This window comes from Hyaena hyaena, unplaced genomic scaffold (genome assembly GCF_003009895.1).
Source record: "Hyaena hyaena isolate Hyena2069 unplaced genomic scaffold, ASM300989v1 scaffold_491, whole genome shotgun sequence".
NCBI lineage: Eukaryota > Metazoa > Chordata > Mammalia > Carnivora > Hyaenidae > Hyaena > Hyaena hyaena.
This window is the reverse complement of record NW_024081114.1, coordinates 774234-789609: the sequence shown is the minus strand read 5'-3', so window position 1 is coordinate 789609 and position 15376 is coordinate 774234.

Below are 15376 nucleotides of genomic sequence, written 5' to 3'. Positions count from 1 at the left end.
ACTTGGGTGAAGACCCATGCGGACAAAAGAGTGAAGTGGGATATCGACTCATGGCTCGGAGAGCTGGGGATTGGGTTTATGGCCCTTCGGTCCCGTGCAGCAGCGCTGAATCACCATCTGGCCGGCGCCGGATGTCCTCTGCACCCCTGCGGGATTCCCGAGGCTGGTCGCTGGCCAACAAGCAGAGCTATGCCCGAGAAGCCTAGCCCAGCATGGTGAGCCGCACTCGTGGAGCGCGGGTGCCACCTGGTGGCCAGATCTGGCGTGACCGGCGCACCCAGGGTCCTCAAGACCTACAGAACAAGCCAGGGTAATGGGGATCACAGCCACTGCAGTGACTGTAATGAAAGCAGCACCTTATGAACACCACGGATCTTCCCAGCCATTCTGTACTCTGCCTTCTCCGTGGTTTGGTCAGGCTGGTCCCTCTGTCCTGACAATGATAAGGGTAACATCCACCAAAAATAACCAGAATGTCCACCATGGATCAGGAAATTACCTTCTGACATGCACTGAGCTACGCACAAAAGATTAAAAATTACCAAGCTATGGTCCCTTCCTTCAAGGGACTTCTATGCTCAGATAATTACAATTAACCAGAATACAAGACAAATGATGATGAGAAATTCAATGAGCTGAGCAGGCCCAGATGAGGTGGTACCAGCTGAACATCAGCAGTTTAAACGGAGGCATCAGTGAGGCTGTGCAGTATGGACAAGATTTCAGCAGATGACCAAGGGAAGGACATTCCAAGCAGAAGACCTGTCCAGAAAAAGGTTAAGACCAGTGAAAACACCCAGTAGGGAAGTGTGGCCACGGAATTTTGTGGGAAGGTAATGCTGGAAGAAATGGAAGCTTGAGGATAATTTGGGATTGAGCTGAGGTAGGCCTTATATAGGCTAGGTACTTGGTGTGAACATTTCTCCTGAGAGCTAAAATAAGCCACTGAAAGGTCTGAAGCAAGGGCATAACTGGGTTGATCTCTAAAAGGTTTGTTTTAAGAGGCAAGTGTGCAGGGAGGCTGGTTAGGGAGAATGATTGCAGCATTCCACTGACAGGAGAATTCTTTCAACCTTCAACAGACACTTGGCAGGCCTGTGGTGTCCCAGGCACTGTTTGTACAAGACATCCTTCTCTCTTGGATCTTACATTCTAGAGCATAATGAAGGAGTGTGTAGGAGGCATGGACAAGAGGGGACAGACAAAATATTGCAGAATCTGAAGCTCCATGACTTGATGGGTCAGTGGTAAGAAAGATAGGAGAAAAGATTTAGCAGAAGTGTCAGAGAAAGTAAGACCACTCAAGGCTGGACCACAGCAAGAGCAGGTTTGAGAGGGAAGGAAATCAGTCTGCTTTTGAATGCCATCAGGAAATAGAACAAGGAACTAAGAAGCAAAAACCTCCAAAAAAATCAACATTACATTGACCTCCACCCCCCATCCCCTGAAAACTCAGAGTAGGTTTTGCAGAAATTTCTCCTGCCTTGAGAAGTGAAAACTGTATTGAATCAATCGTCAAATAACAATCTCTGTAAACAGATTCATTACACAGTTGCTGAGGCAGCATATGGATAACAGTAACTGCTAATGCTTACTGAGTGCTCAGTGTGAATGAAACACTATGCTCATTGAATACTTCCTCCGGTTGCCATATCCCAGCCCGGGAAGTGGGCAACCACAAGGTCCAGGTCACACAGTTAGCATCACCAGCTCCTGGAGAAGGTCAGGATCTTTTTTTTTTTACCCTCTCCTTCAGCAGGGGCTGGGTGCAGTAGACAATTTTTGACCTGGTGACACATCTCCAGCCATTTTCCTATAGTGGTCAACCTGCCTGAAGCATTTTTAGAAGAGGCTTCCACCCTTCCTGACAGGTCACAGTTAAGGGAGGTAATATATCAAAAAGTGCAGAAAAAGAGACCTTAGAGAAATAAACAGTTGGCATGCTGGTAACATGACAGGGAAAAACAGGGTACGACTGTTCTTCTTTTGGGAAGATAAAAAAAAAAAGAAAGCATGGGCTTCAGTGGTAGTATGAAAGCATGAGGCTGGGCAGCAGCAGTTATTTCTGACTTCTAGAGTCTCAGACTCTCCCTCTGGCACCGCCAGGCCCATGAGGAAAGCACTTGCACAGTTTCTCCAACAAGAAGGAGCCAGTTGGGGAAAGAAGTCTATCGATGCAAGGTTTTGTGCCCTCGGGGGCCCAAGACTCCAGGATAAAGGACACTTCAGTCTTATCTTAGATGTGGAAGAATTTAATTTCTTTTGCAGTCCTAACTTCCCACTATTCTTATTGTCATTTTGAGCAGATCATTTAATTAGTATAAAAGCATTCAAAACAAGACTGAAAAAAATACCTAATGGAGTGTAACCTTTATAACAATAGTAATAAAAATATATCCCTGAAATAGCCCCCAGAAAAACTGTCTGCAGTTGATACGGGTCACTTTACCCCTATGAGGAATAAATATGGTCATATTACTTTATATATATATATATATATATATATACACACACACACACACACACACATATGTGTGTGTGTATATATAACATACATGTATATACATATACATACATATGTTATTTATTTATTTATTTTAGAGAAAGAGAGAGAACATGTGCACAGAGCCCAAGGCTGGGCTCCACACAGGGCTTGATGTGGGACTCGAACTCATGAACCGTTGAAATCATGGCCTGATCCAAAATCAAGAGTTGGACATTTAACCAGCTGAGCCATCCAGGTGCTGCTGCTTTATGTTTTTCAGTCGATTACTTTTATAATCAGGAAGTCCAGTAACCATTTGCCAAATGCTTGCTATGTTAAAGAAACTCTTAGGGGCTACCTCTTAGGAACAGGTCAGTGAATGAAACAGATTTCCATCCTTGTGGGCTTACTCTCTAGCAGGGGAAGACAGTGATATGATAGATTTAATACATAAATAATTTAGCACATTGAAAGGTGTTAGTCATGTTAAGGATAAAAAAAAAAAAGTTGAGGTGTCCATATGGGTCTGAGTTGCTAAGATGGGGTAGGCCTCATTGAGAAAGTGACATTTAAACAAATGAAGCACCTTGAAGGAGGTGACTTTGGCCTTCACAAAGCTACAGAAGTCCTAGTTATACCCATACTCCAGGACAAGTGTCCAGAGCCTTACATTTATCCTATTAAGATGGACCTCTTGAGTGGTGCTTCTTAGAATAAATTTTTACTTGATGGGGTGCCTGAGTGGCTTGTTTGGAGGAGCATTTGGCTCTTGATTTCAGAGTCATGTGTTTGAGCTCCATGTTGGTGTAGAGATTATTAAAATAAATAAACTAAAAAAAAAAACAACCTAAAATTAAAAAAAAAACACCTTTTACTTCAAAATGACCTTACAAAAGAAGCAGCCATTCCTGTCACCAAACATGTCAAGTTCTGCTCCCTGAACTTATAAAACTAGGACTATAATCCAAATAATAGCTTCATAGAATACCAAGGCCAGTGGTACATCTGTAGGTCTGAGATCACTCAGAGATGTGCCTTTGGCGTTGATTGGAAATCTGTGTGAAATTCCCAGGAGGCGACAGGGCACACAGAGAATACCCAGCCAATTTTAATGAAGGTTATCTCTATTTTTTTAAACCTTCCACAACCTGGGCTCAGGCACATGGCTTTAAGAAACTTCATGTGCCCCAGTGAAAAGCTTACATTCAGGATCTACATTCAGGAGACTACCCTAGGCCCAGAGTCTCCAGTAACAGTAAGAATTACTCTTTGAAAATTGAGAAAGATCCTCTTACACCCAGTATTGTCTGTAGACAATAAACACTTCCATAAATAGTAAATATTTTGCTTCCAATAATGGTGAGAGAGATATTTCAGAAAATTCTTCCAAATGAAGACAGCCATCAAAAATGGGCAAAATATGAAAGAAACAATTTCTTGAAGGCATTAGAGAGCCAATTAGAAAATGAAATAATGAGCCCAGAAAGGTGAGCCATGCATTTGGAGTTGTTTTAGCTGAGAGACTATGAGAAAGGACAAAGCTTTGACAGCCACAGAGCTCTGTGGTAGTATAAACTGGAATGGCCACGTTGGAAGAGGTTGATCTAATAAACTTGAAGATGTGACATCCCCTAAGCCCCACCCCCAGGTATATAACCCATGGAAAAGTGTGTGGCACCCAGAGACATATATGGAAATGTTAACAGTGGCATATTTATAATAGCTCTACACAGGTAACAACTCATGTCCGTGGTATATTCGGAATACTGTATAAAATAAAAATAAACAAATTACAGCAACACACATCAATCTAAAGCTGAGAGAAAGAAGCCAGATACCCAAAACAAAGTGGACAACTACAAAAAACCATCACGCATAATTCCATTCATATAAAATTCAATTCACTCGCCAATATAATCTCTAGTGTTTGGGAATGCATATTAAGGCAGAAGGAACTATTGTAAAAAAGGACACACTGGCTACCTTTAGGGTTCGATAAGCTCTGTGATTGCAAGAGGGTACATGATAGGTTTCTTGGTGCTAGCAATTTCTTGATCTTGTTGGTGAGTACATAATTATTTGTTTTATGATAAATCACTGAACTAAAGCTTTTGTGGGATGGAGGTTGCAATTTTGAATATTTCACAATAAAAAGGTTTAAAAAAACATTAATGTGTTATTGTATGGATCACTAGTTAATTCTTTTTATTGCTGCATAATTTTTATTGTATGCATATACCAAACTTTATCCATTCACCTACTGAAAGACATTTTGTTTGTATCTACATTCTAGCTATTGCAAAAAAGCTGCTCTGAATATTCACACACGTCTTAAGTATGGATATAGATTTTCATTTCTGTTGTGTAAATACAATGCCTGAGTAAAATGACACTACAGGTTTAATTTTTTTAAGAAACTACCAAATTCTTTTCCAAATAAGTTGTTTCATTTTACATTCCCACCAGCTGTATATGTGTTTGGGCTGCTCCTTGCCATCCTTAGTACACATCCTTAGTATGGTCAGTCTTTAGGTTAGAGTCATTAGTAAGTGTTTTAGTGGTATCTCAGTCTGGCTTTAATTTGCAAGGATTTTAATCATATTTTCATATGCTCATTTGCCATCCATGTATCCAACTCTATTGCCAATTTAAAAAACCAAATTGTTTACTTACTGAGTTTTGAGCACTTTGAATGTGTTATCTCATGGTCTTCTAACCTCCATTGTTTCTCCCAAGTCAGTTATTAATCTTACTGGGGTTCCCTTGTTAAATGATGCATCAGTTTTCTCTTGCTGCTTTCAATTTTTTCATTGGCTTTGATTTTCAGCATTTTTACTGTGATGTGTCTGTCTGAAGATCTCTTTTGAGTTTATCCAACTAGGAGTTCACTGAACTTCCTGAATGTGTAGGTAATAGTTTTTCAATAAATTTGGGAATCTTTTAGCCACTATTTCTTTGAACATTTCTTCTTCTAATACTCCCATTATGCATATGTCAGTGCATTTAAGGGCCCATCTTCCTCAAGGCTCCGTTTATCATCCTTTTTTCTTTCTGTATTCTTTGGCTTGTACAATCTCTGTTGATCTATTTTGAGGTTCACTAAAGTCCTTCTCCTGTCAGTTTAAATCCACTGTTGAGTTTCTCCATTGAATTTTTTACTTCAGTTATTATACTTGTCAACTCTAGAATTTCCATTTGGTTCATTTTAAACATTCTACCTCTTTATGATATTCTCTGTTTGATGCTACATTGTCATCATACCTTCCCTTACTTGTTTTCCTTTCCTTTATTGTGAACATATTTATAATGACTACTTTGAAATATATTCCTATTAAATCTCACATCTGGTTACTCTCACAAGTAGCTTCTGTTACCCATTTCTTTTCCCCCAGTATATGGGTAATACTTGCCTGTTCCTTGCATGCCTAATAATATTTTTATTGGAAACTGGACATTTTAGATAATACATTGTAGCAACTCTAGACTGGACATCTCCCCACTGCCAAGGCATATTGTTCTTACTTGTTTATTTGTTTAATGACTCGTTGAATTATTTTAGTGAAGTCTATTTCTCTCTCAGCCTCTGTGGTTGCCTCTGGGGAAGTGCGGGGCACGTACAGCTTTGGGTAGGCCTAGGGAACCTGAGATGACAGTAGTAATGGTAAGGCTCCCTTCCATTTTTTTCCTGGACTGTGGAGCTGGGAGTAGAGACAATGGCAAGCTTTTGTAATGACACTTTCACTCTTGGAGCTGAGAGCTCAGAGGAGGTGAGGAAGGGCTGCAGCCTGAGGTCCTCTTGGCTTGCCTTTCATACGGCTAAACCATCATCTCAAAAGACGGAGGAAAGGCCGTCAGGGCCCCAGTATTCTCAGTATGCTGCACCCAAGGGAAAGCCCACATTCCAGGGTGGATAGAAAAAGAGAGTCCCCACCTCTTAGCTGCACTTGCCAGAGACTTTGCCTCAGCATTAGTCAGCTGGGGATATGATGAGAACCACTGAAGTCCAAGCCTTCTCGCTAGGAGCTGGGGAGTGAGAGGGATCTATATTCTTGGCTGCAGCAGTCTGGAGTGGAGTCTCCGCAAGGCTGAGCTGGGAGGGGCATGGGGAGGATACTGGTTCAATTATGATAGACATTTTTTTTTTAACTGAAAGTAAGATTCACCTTTCTTACTCAAAGTAAAATTCGTCTTATTAAATTTTCATAGATTTTCTTGAAGAAATGGTTCCTCATTTGCTGTTTGTTCTTTGGATCATTTCCAGAGCTTTTAAATGATTAAATTTTAAAAATAATTTTCACCAGTTTCACTGGAGAGCGAGTCAGCAGAGCTGCTCCTGCTGTTATGCCAAAAGTCATCTCCCTATTGAGTTTAAAGAGTTCTTCATATACTTGGAGAAAGCCCTTTAATAACTGTGATTTGCAAATATTTTCTCCCAGTATGTGAACTGTCTTTTCATCTCCTACAAAGTGTCTTTTGAAGAGCCAGTTTTCTATTTTCTATTTGTGTTTGTTTTTGCATATGGCTACCCAAATGGTTCAGGACACGTGCTGAAAAGATTATCCTTTCTCCACTGAATTACCATGGCATCTTTGTTAAAAATCAGTTAGCCAAATATATCTAGGTTGATTTCTGGACTTCGTATTATGTTTGATTGATCTATTTGCCCATCTTTATATCAGTACTAGAGTATTTTGCTTCTGGTAGCTTTAAATGTCTTGAAATTAGATAGTTTAAGTCCCCTTAGTTCTTTTTTAAAGTAGTTTTGCCATTTTTTACATTTTACATTTCTATATACATTTTAGAATCAGCTTGCAAAATTTATCAATTCTAATAGCTTTTTAATAGATTTCATAAGATTTTCTACATAAATGAGCATGCTATCTGCCATTGAAGACAGTTATTTTATTTATTGTTTTCTAATTTGGCCTATTTTTCAATTTTTATTGAAATGGCTAGGACTTCCAGTACAATGACATACCTGTCATGTTGATATTAGAGGGAAAGCATTAAATAATTCACAATTAGGTATGACACTAACTATAGAGATTTTTTTTTGTGGATGCCCTTTATTAGAAAATTCCTTTTTAATCCTAGTTTGAAGAAATTCTCCCCTATTCCTACTTTGCTGAGAGTTATTAGAAATAGATGGTTAAATTTGTCAAATGCTTTTTCAGTTCTATTAAGATGATCACATATTTTTTGGTCTTTTTTAGCAGACTAGTATGATAAATGACACTGATTGATTTCCCATATTTGCATTCTTGGGGTAAACCTCACTTGGTCATAATGTGTTCTCTGTTTTATTCACTTTGTTAAAATTTTGTTAAAATTCTTTGTCTTTATGTTCAGAAGGATGTTGGGCTTTGGTTGTCTTGCCATTTCCTTGCCTGTTTTTGTTATTAGGAAAATGTTGGCCTCGTAGAATCAGATGTGAAGTGTTCTCTCTTTAACTTTCTGAAAACGTATGTATAGAATTAGTATTATGTCTTCCTTAGATGTTTGGTGGAACTCACCAAGGAACTGAGCTGATCCTATTTTGCTTGTGGTAAGGCTTTTAACTAAAAATTCTATTTAAAAGGCCCTCAGCACTATTCAAATTATCCAGTTCTTCTTGCAGAAGCTTTGTTAGTTTGTATCTTTCAAGGAATTTGTCTAGGGCCTCTAAATTGTCAAATTTATTGGCACAAAGTTGTTTATAATACTTCTAACTTTGGAAAATCTGTAGTAATATCATCTCTCTCATTCCTGATAGTCTTGTGCTGACGTTTTACTTTTTCCAACCTGGATAAAGGCTTATCATTGCTATTAATTTTTCTCAAAGAAACAGCTTTTGGATTTCCTCTTGTTTTTCCATTTTTGATCTTATTATTTCATTTTTTTCCTTACTTTAATTTGCCCTTTTTCTCATTCCTTAAGGGAGAAGTTGAGGTCATTGATTTGAGAATCTTTTATATAATAAAGGCAACTAGTGTTAATAAATTTTCCTCTAAGTATTGCCTTATCTATATCTAATGATGTCAATATATCATGTTCTCATCTTCATTTGGTCTACATTTCTAATCTACTTTTATTCCTTCATCAGAAGCATTTTGTTTAGTTTGCAAATATTTGGAGATTTTCCAGATATCTGCTGATTTTTGAATTTTTCTTTTGCCAGAGAATGTACTTTGTACGATTTGAACCCTTTATTTATTGTGATTTGCCTTATGGCTCAGAATATAGTCTCTGTAGGAAATGCTCTCAACACATGTGAAAAAAATACATACGTATTGTATTATTGTTGGGTGGAGTGATCTATAAAGATCAGATAAGATGGCTGAGTGTTTTTCAATCTTCTAAATAGTTGTGGATCTTGTCTACATGTCTTATCAATTACTGAAGGTGTTGAAATATCCAACTATATTTATGGGTTGGTTCTGTCTCCAGGTAGTTCTACCAGCCTTTTCTTCATGTATCTAGAAGTTCTGCTATTATGCACATAAATCACTGGTTTAAAGCAATTTGATTAAGACAGGCTTTGACATGATTCTCTTCCTGTTCCTTGTCCCTGGAATTCAGTGAGCTTCCTGGATCTATGGGTTTATAATTTTCATCTAATTTTAAAATGTGGCCATTATGTCACTTGAATGAAGATGAAAACACAAAATATTTTTCTGTACCTCCCTCCTCCTCACTCTCATCTCATGTCCCTTGAGGACTCTCCATTATAATAGGTACATCAGGCTGTCTGAAGGCGACCCACAGCTCACTGAGGTTCTTCTGACCACTTTCTTTCCAGTAATGAATGTTTCACTCTATAAAGCTTTGGATAGTTTCTGCTGCTGTGTCTTAAAGTTCCATAATCTTTTCTTTTGCATCTAATCTACTATTAATCACACTCAGGTTTGTTTTCCTCAAACATTTTATTTTTCATCTCTTACAAGTTATTTTCTGGTTCTTTTTTAAAAAGTTTGTTTATTTATTTTGAAAGACAGAGGGAGAGAGAGAGAATCTCAAGCAGCCTCTGCACTGTCAGCACAGAGCCCTATGCAGGGCTTGAACTCACGAACCATAAGATTATGACCGGAGTCAAAATCAAGAGTCAAACACTTAACCTTAACTGACTGAGCTACCTAGGCACCCCTTTGGTCCTTTTGGTATCTTGCATTTCTCTAGTTAACATGCTCAGCCTTCTCTCATTTTCCTAACTACTACCTTCTTAAGGATATGGTATACAGTTATAATATCCTTTTGTACACATAATAATTCTATTATTTGTGTCATTCCAGGTCTGATTTTTTGTGTTTTGTGTTTTTTTTTCCTTCTCTTATGTGTTGTATTTTCTGGTGTTTTGTATATCTAGCAATTTTTATTGGATGCCAAACATTTTGAATTTTACCTTGTTGCATGCTCAGTACATGTTTATATCCCTATATATATATATATTTTAATGTTTGTTTTTGAGAGATAGGGAAAGCAGAGGGGAAAGGCAGAGAGAGAGGGAGGGAGATAATCAGAGAATCTGAAGCAGGTTTCGAGATGTCAGCACAGAGCTTGATGCAGGGCTCAAACTCATAAACTGAAATCATGACCTAAGCCGAAGTCAGACACTCAACCAAATGAGCCACCCAGGCGCCCCTGTATCCCTGTATTCTTGTACTTTGGTCTAGGAGAGAGTTGCTTGGAAACTGTTTGACATTTTTAAGCCTTCAGTCTAGGGTTAATTTTGCTCTCCTACTGAAGCAATATTTTTGACTCTCCTATCTGATGCCTTTTCAATCACAAAACTTTCCACTCTGGCTAGTAAGAAGACACACTATTCACTGCCTTGTGCAGCCTTCAATGATTTTCCCCTCTGCTCCTTTCAGGTGGTTCTTCCTCCAGCCTCAGTAGCTTCCTCCCAAGCATACAGAAGTACTTGGCTTAAGTCCTAAGGGGACCCCTTTTAAACCCAATGCTTTCTTTCTGTGCAGCTTGATCCTCTCGTACTCTGTCTTATCAACGTCACCCATTTTGGCCTCTCTGGACTCCCAGGTCTGTTTCCTCACCTCAGGAAGACCTCTGGGCACTCTGTGTTGCTCCCTCCCTGAGTTGTAATCTGCAATCTCTCTCCAGATATTAGCTGAGGCAATCACAAGAGTCAACTCATTTACTTTCCTTCTTTCAGGGATCACCACCCTGCTGCACTTGATGTCCAGTGCCTGAAAACTGTTGTTTTATATACATATTATCAGGACTTTTTGTTTGTTGTTTTGTTGTTTTTTTTAAGTGAGAAGGTAATTCCACTTCTTGTTCTTCTATCTGAGCTGCAAGTAAATGACAAAATCATTTTTGGAGGCATGATTTTTATTACAATTTTATACGATGATTTTTAACAGAGGGGAGTAAAGATGCCATTTCTTGGGAGGGACTGTTATATTCTGAGAGAAAAGAAAAAAAAAAAACAACCAAGACTTTCAACTCTTGGAGATCTGAGCTCAAATTCTGGGAATGCCACCATGGGCAAGTCACCAGCCTCTCTGATTCCCAGTTTTCTCATTGGTAAAACAGAACCAATAATATCTACCTCACAGGCTGTAAGGTCTGAATGTGATATAAATGATCTACCCTCTATCACAGGCATGTCATACATTTCAGCTCCCTTCCTTTCCCCCTAAAAGTGAGTATCAGAAGAAGCTTTTTGTTAAGGGCCCTGCCTATATTGTTAAGAGTGATCCCAAGCCTTTCTCTCAAATATTTAAGATCCTCTCTGTTATGGGGGGATATTAAGCCTAATATGCGATTGAAAAGCCAGACATGAAGTGTAATTCTAGGAAAACTGCCTGTGAATTATTACCCTGTGAAAATGAATGGGAAGGAAGAGACTTGTGTCCTGCACTGTCTACTTCTGGTTTAGATTTGGCAGTTTTTAAAGTGAGGTATAATCCAGAATTCCGGCTCTGTCAGGAAAAAGCAAACAAATGAAACAGATGACAAATCATTTCTCTAAGACCTGAAGCCAAACTGGCTCTAATAGCTGCTGGAAAGGTAGGAGAAGCCAATTTCCTGGAGTATTTACAAAATCATTTATAAGGATAATGTTTTCCAGACTTTTACAGGGGTGGCTCAGGGTGGGTTTTCAGTCTGCAGACTCCATGAAGTTAGCATGTGTTCAGCATATATTCAGTTGCTGAGACCACCACCTCCCACCCCAACATCCCCACCCCACCCCCAATACAAAGGCTTGGTTTAGGCACAGAGATGGGAGATAAGCTGTGGTCTTTGCCCTTCAAATATATACACAATCTTTTAAAGGAGCAACAGGTAAGCACACAGCTAATGAGAATCAAATGGAATGGGCTTTGTGGGAAGAATTAGCAAACTGCTTCAGGAAGACAGAGATAAAAGATCTTCAAAGAGGTGATTGAATATTTCAGGACACATGCAGAAGTGGAGTAGGAGAGGAAAAGGGAGCACATTCTAAATCAAGCGAGGAAAGGATACAATGGAAAATGAATCTGAGGTCTGATCTACATAGGATTGGAATATGTCAATTAGAAATGTTTTTAGCTGGACATAAGAGAATTCTTGACTAAGAAAGCCTTAAGTGATCGAGGTTTGTTTTCTCAAAATTCTCAGAGGTATGTAGTTACAGGTGTTGGTTCAGTGGCCCAAGAATGACATCTGGGAGTCAGGTTCTTTCCATTTTTCTGTTCTAACATCTTTAACATAATGGTTTTTCATCTATGTACTCTTCACCTCATATCTGCAAGGTTGTTGCCACAGATTCATATCCATTAACTGGTTTTCTGAACAAGAGAAAAAGGAGAAGTAAAAAAGCATTCCTTTAATTAGGGAGGGAAAATTTTCCTAAAAGCTTCCCAGATTTCCCATTATGTCTTACTGGCCCAAACTGGATCACAAGACCAGCTTCAGAGAAAAGGATGGAAAAATATCTGGACAAGAAGAAAGGAGTGACATGAAAGACCTAGAAAAAGCATGATCCATCACCTCAGCTGGGGATATTGCTGTCTTAAAATCAGTGCTCCATCAACAAGGAAGAAGGATTAAACAGCCATTAGGTGAGCAATTAACAATGGCTTGCAATCCATTTTTGAAAGTTAATTTGAGTTATATGAGGAGTTCTGGTGAGGAAAAAAATGCTCGTAAGATTCATTTACACCTCTAGCTTTGTAGATTTATTTGTCCTGCCTCCTTAGGTCTTATATTTTGTTTGTTTATTTACTTTTGAAAGCGAGAGAGAGTGTGTGACTGGGGGAGGCATAGAGAGAGAGGGAGACACAGAATCTAAAGCAGGCTCCAGGCTCTGAGCTGTCAGCACAGAGCCTGACATGAGCTCGAACTCAGGAACCTCAAGATCATGACCGGAGCCGAAGTTGGACGCTTAACCGACTGAGACACCCAGGTGCCCCTCCTTAGGTCTTTTTTAACATTTTTCATGTTTATTCATTAAAAAAAATTTTAATGTGTATTCATTTTTGAGAGAGTCAGAGACAGAGTATGAGTGGGGAAGGGGCAGAGGGAGACACAGAATCCAAAGCAGGCTCCAGGCTCTGAGCTGTCAGCACAGAGCCTGATGGAGAGCTTGAACTTATGAACTGTGAGATCATGACCTGAGCCAAAGTCAGATGCTCAACCGACTGAGCCACTCAGGCACTCCTATGTATATTCATTTTTGAGAGAGACAGAGACAGAGTATGAGTGGGGAAGTGGCAGAGAGGGAGAGACAGAATCCAAAGCAGGTTCCAGGCTCTGAGCTGTCAGCACAGAACCACACGTGAGGCTCCAACCCATGAACTGCAAAATCACGACCGTAGCCGAAGTCCCACCCTTAACCAACTGAGCCACTCAGGTGCCCCTGCCTCCTTAGGTCTTAAGGAAATCCAAATTTGTGAGAATGACATGCTTTAAAATCTTCAGACTCAGATTTAGATGCAACTAAATTTCTTTCTGTAGTTTTGCAGATTTTGTCTAACATATAAATTACAGTTCAAAAGGAGGAATTTAAAAACTTTCATATAAAACCTCTCTTAATACACTGAACACATTTTCAAATTACTGTGGAAACAACTGCTGTCATTCTTAAGCATTACAAGGCCATTCAATCAATTCATGCCACCAATACTGAATACTTTGAGGAAGCAGAGCACCTTATTAGTCGATACCTAGTCTGACCACTGGCCTCCAGTCAGGTTTATATATATAATGCTTGCAGACATGGCCCCTACACTAATAATTCTGGGATAAATCCCTACTCTTTCTCTTTCGTAGACTATGTCTCTTCACTGTGCTAAGTTTGGTAGTGTACATCTGTCTCATATGTCACTGGAATATGACTCTAGATATTCCCACTTTGAGTCCCTCTGACTCACTTCTGAGGGTAGAGGAGAGAAAGAGAAGTTACCTCTTTTTCTAACACATTCCACAACATTCCTGCAGACTCTTCTTTGACTGATGCTTATGTCTCACCTTCAATTTTCTCAGAAACAAAAAGGAAAATAAGAACTTTTTTTTCCCCTTCAGGAGAACTGAGACTGAAGAAATAAATGGCAAAGATATGGTAGAACAGCAGTGCTGGGAAGGTAAGAAAAAGGAGGGAGAAGGGGAGACTGAAATATACGTGTGCAGTTTCCTCTGACCCACTCCATTTGGCACCCCACCCCATGATGACAAGAATACTTCATGCCTTAAACTTTTATGGACCTTTCGCAGCAATCCATCCCAATAGCCACAGCGTCCTCTTGTGTGACCAAAATGATTTGAAAAGAAAATGCCGTTAGGGGTTGACTGGTGACTGAGTAAAGTTTAATAACAGGCATTGAGGAAGCAGGAGTCAGAAATTGCCTGGTCCAAATTAAGGGACAGAGGAAGGTAATACTCCTGGATGATTTCAGCCAATATAGGTGCACAAGTCCACTTGTGGAAGGCTGGACCTTTCCAGCCACACAGAGCTGATGACGCCTGTATGTTGTGAGCCAAGACCAAGAAACATCCTATTACCCACAGCGTGCGGTTTTCTTATAAGATTAGAATGCTATGCTTTACGGTGGGGGGCAGGGGAGGTGGGCGCTAAACTGAACAAAAAACTGAATAGGCAAGATACAAGGGCTTTTGAGCTAGAGAAATTGTACAAATTGCACCTGACCTCCTAATGCCTCTGCTGTGGACCCGATGGGGTGTGGGTGTGTGTCATTACTGGGATTTGCAGGTCTGGAAGGACAAAGGATAAAGCCCAATACATGATTTCACTTAGAACATATCTGGAGGAAGGAAAGGCAGAAGGAAAAAAGAGAAAGCAGTAGGAAATAGGAAATGAATTCTTGCTCCTTCCATGTGGCCACAGTAAGTCAGGTGATGTCATGGGGTTGTTGAGAAGAGGTTGACTGTCTTGAATTTAAAGGACCCACATTCAAAGGAACATCTCTTTCCACAAATGTGCAATTACCTTCCATATGTTCTGCCTAAGAAATGTGGACCTATATCAAAAGTCACTGTCCCTGAAAATGGTTATTCCATTTTTATGATCCCGTTGAGCCTCCCCACCTTACCAGCTGCCACCAAAGGGAGTGACAGCATGTTCACATTCAAGAAGCATAGTGAGCAGAATGTAACACCAGTTGACAGAAAAAAGGCAAGAGGCACAGGGATGAGCAGTGGGGAGGGAAAACACAAGGTCAGCTGTAAAGATTCCAGGGCTGGGAAGGAGAGAGGAGAGAGCTGGGGCAGAGGTGAAGAAGGAGAGGCCACATCACAGAGTAAGAGAGCAATACCAGATATTAAGCCTTTCTCCCAATTAAGTCACTCATTTTTTCCTCATGTAAAGTAGCAAACATTTTTTTTTTTAATTTTTAAATGTTTATTTATTTTTGAGACAGAGAGAGACAGAGCATGAGCTGGGGAGGGGCAGAGAGA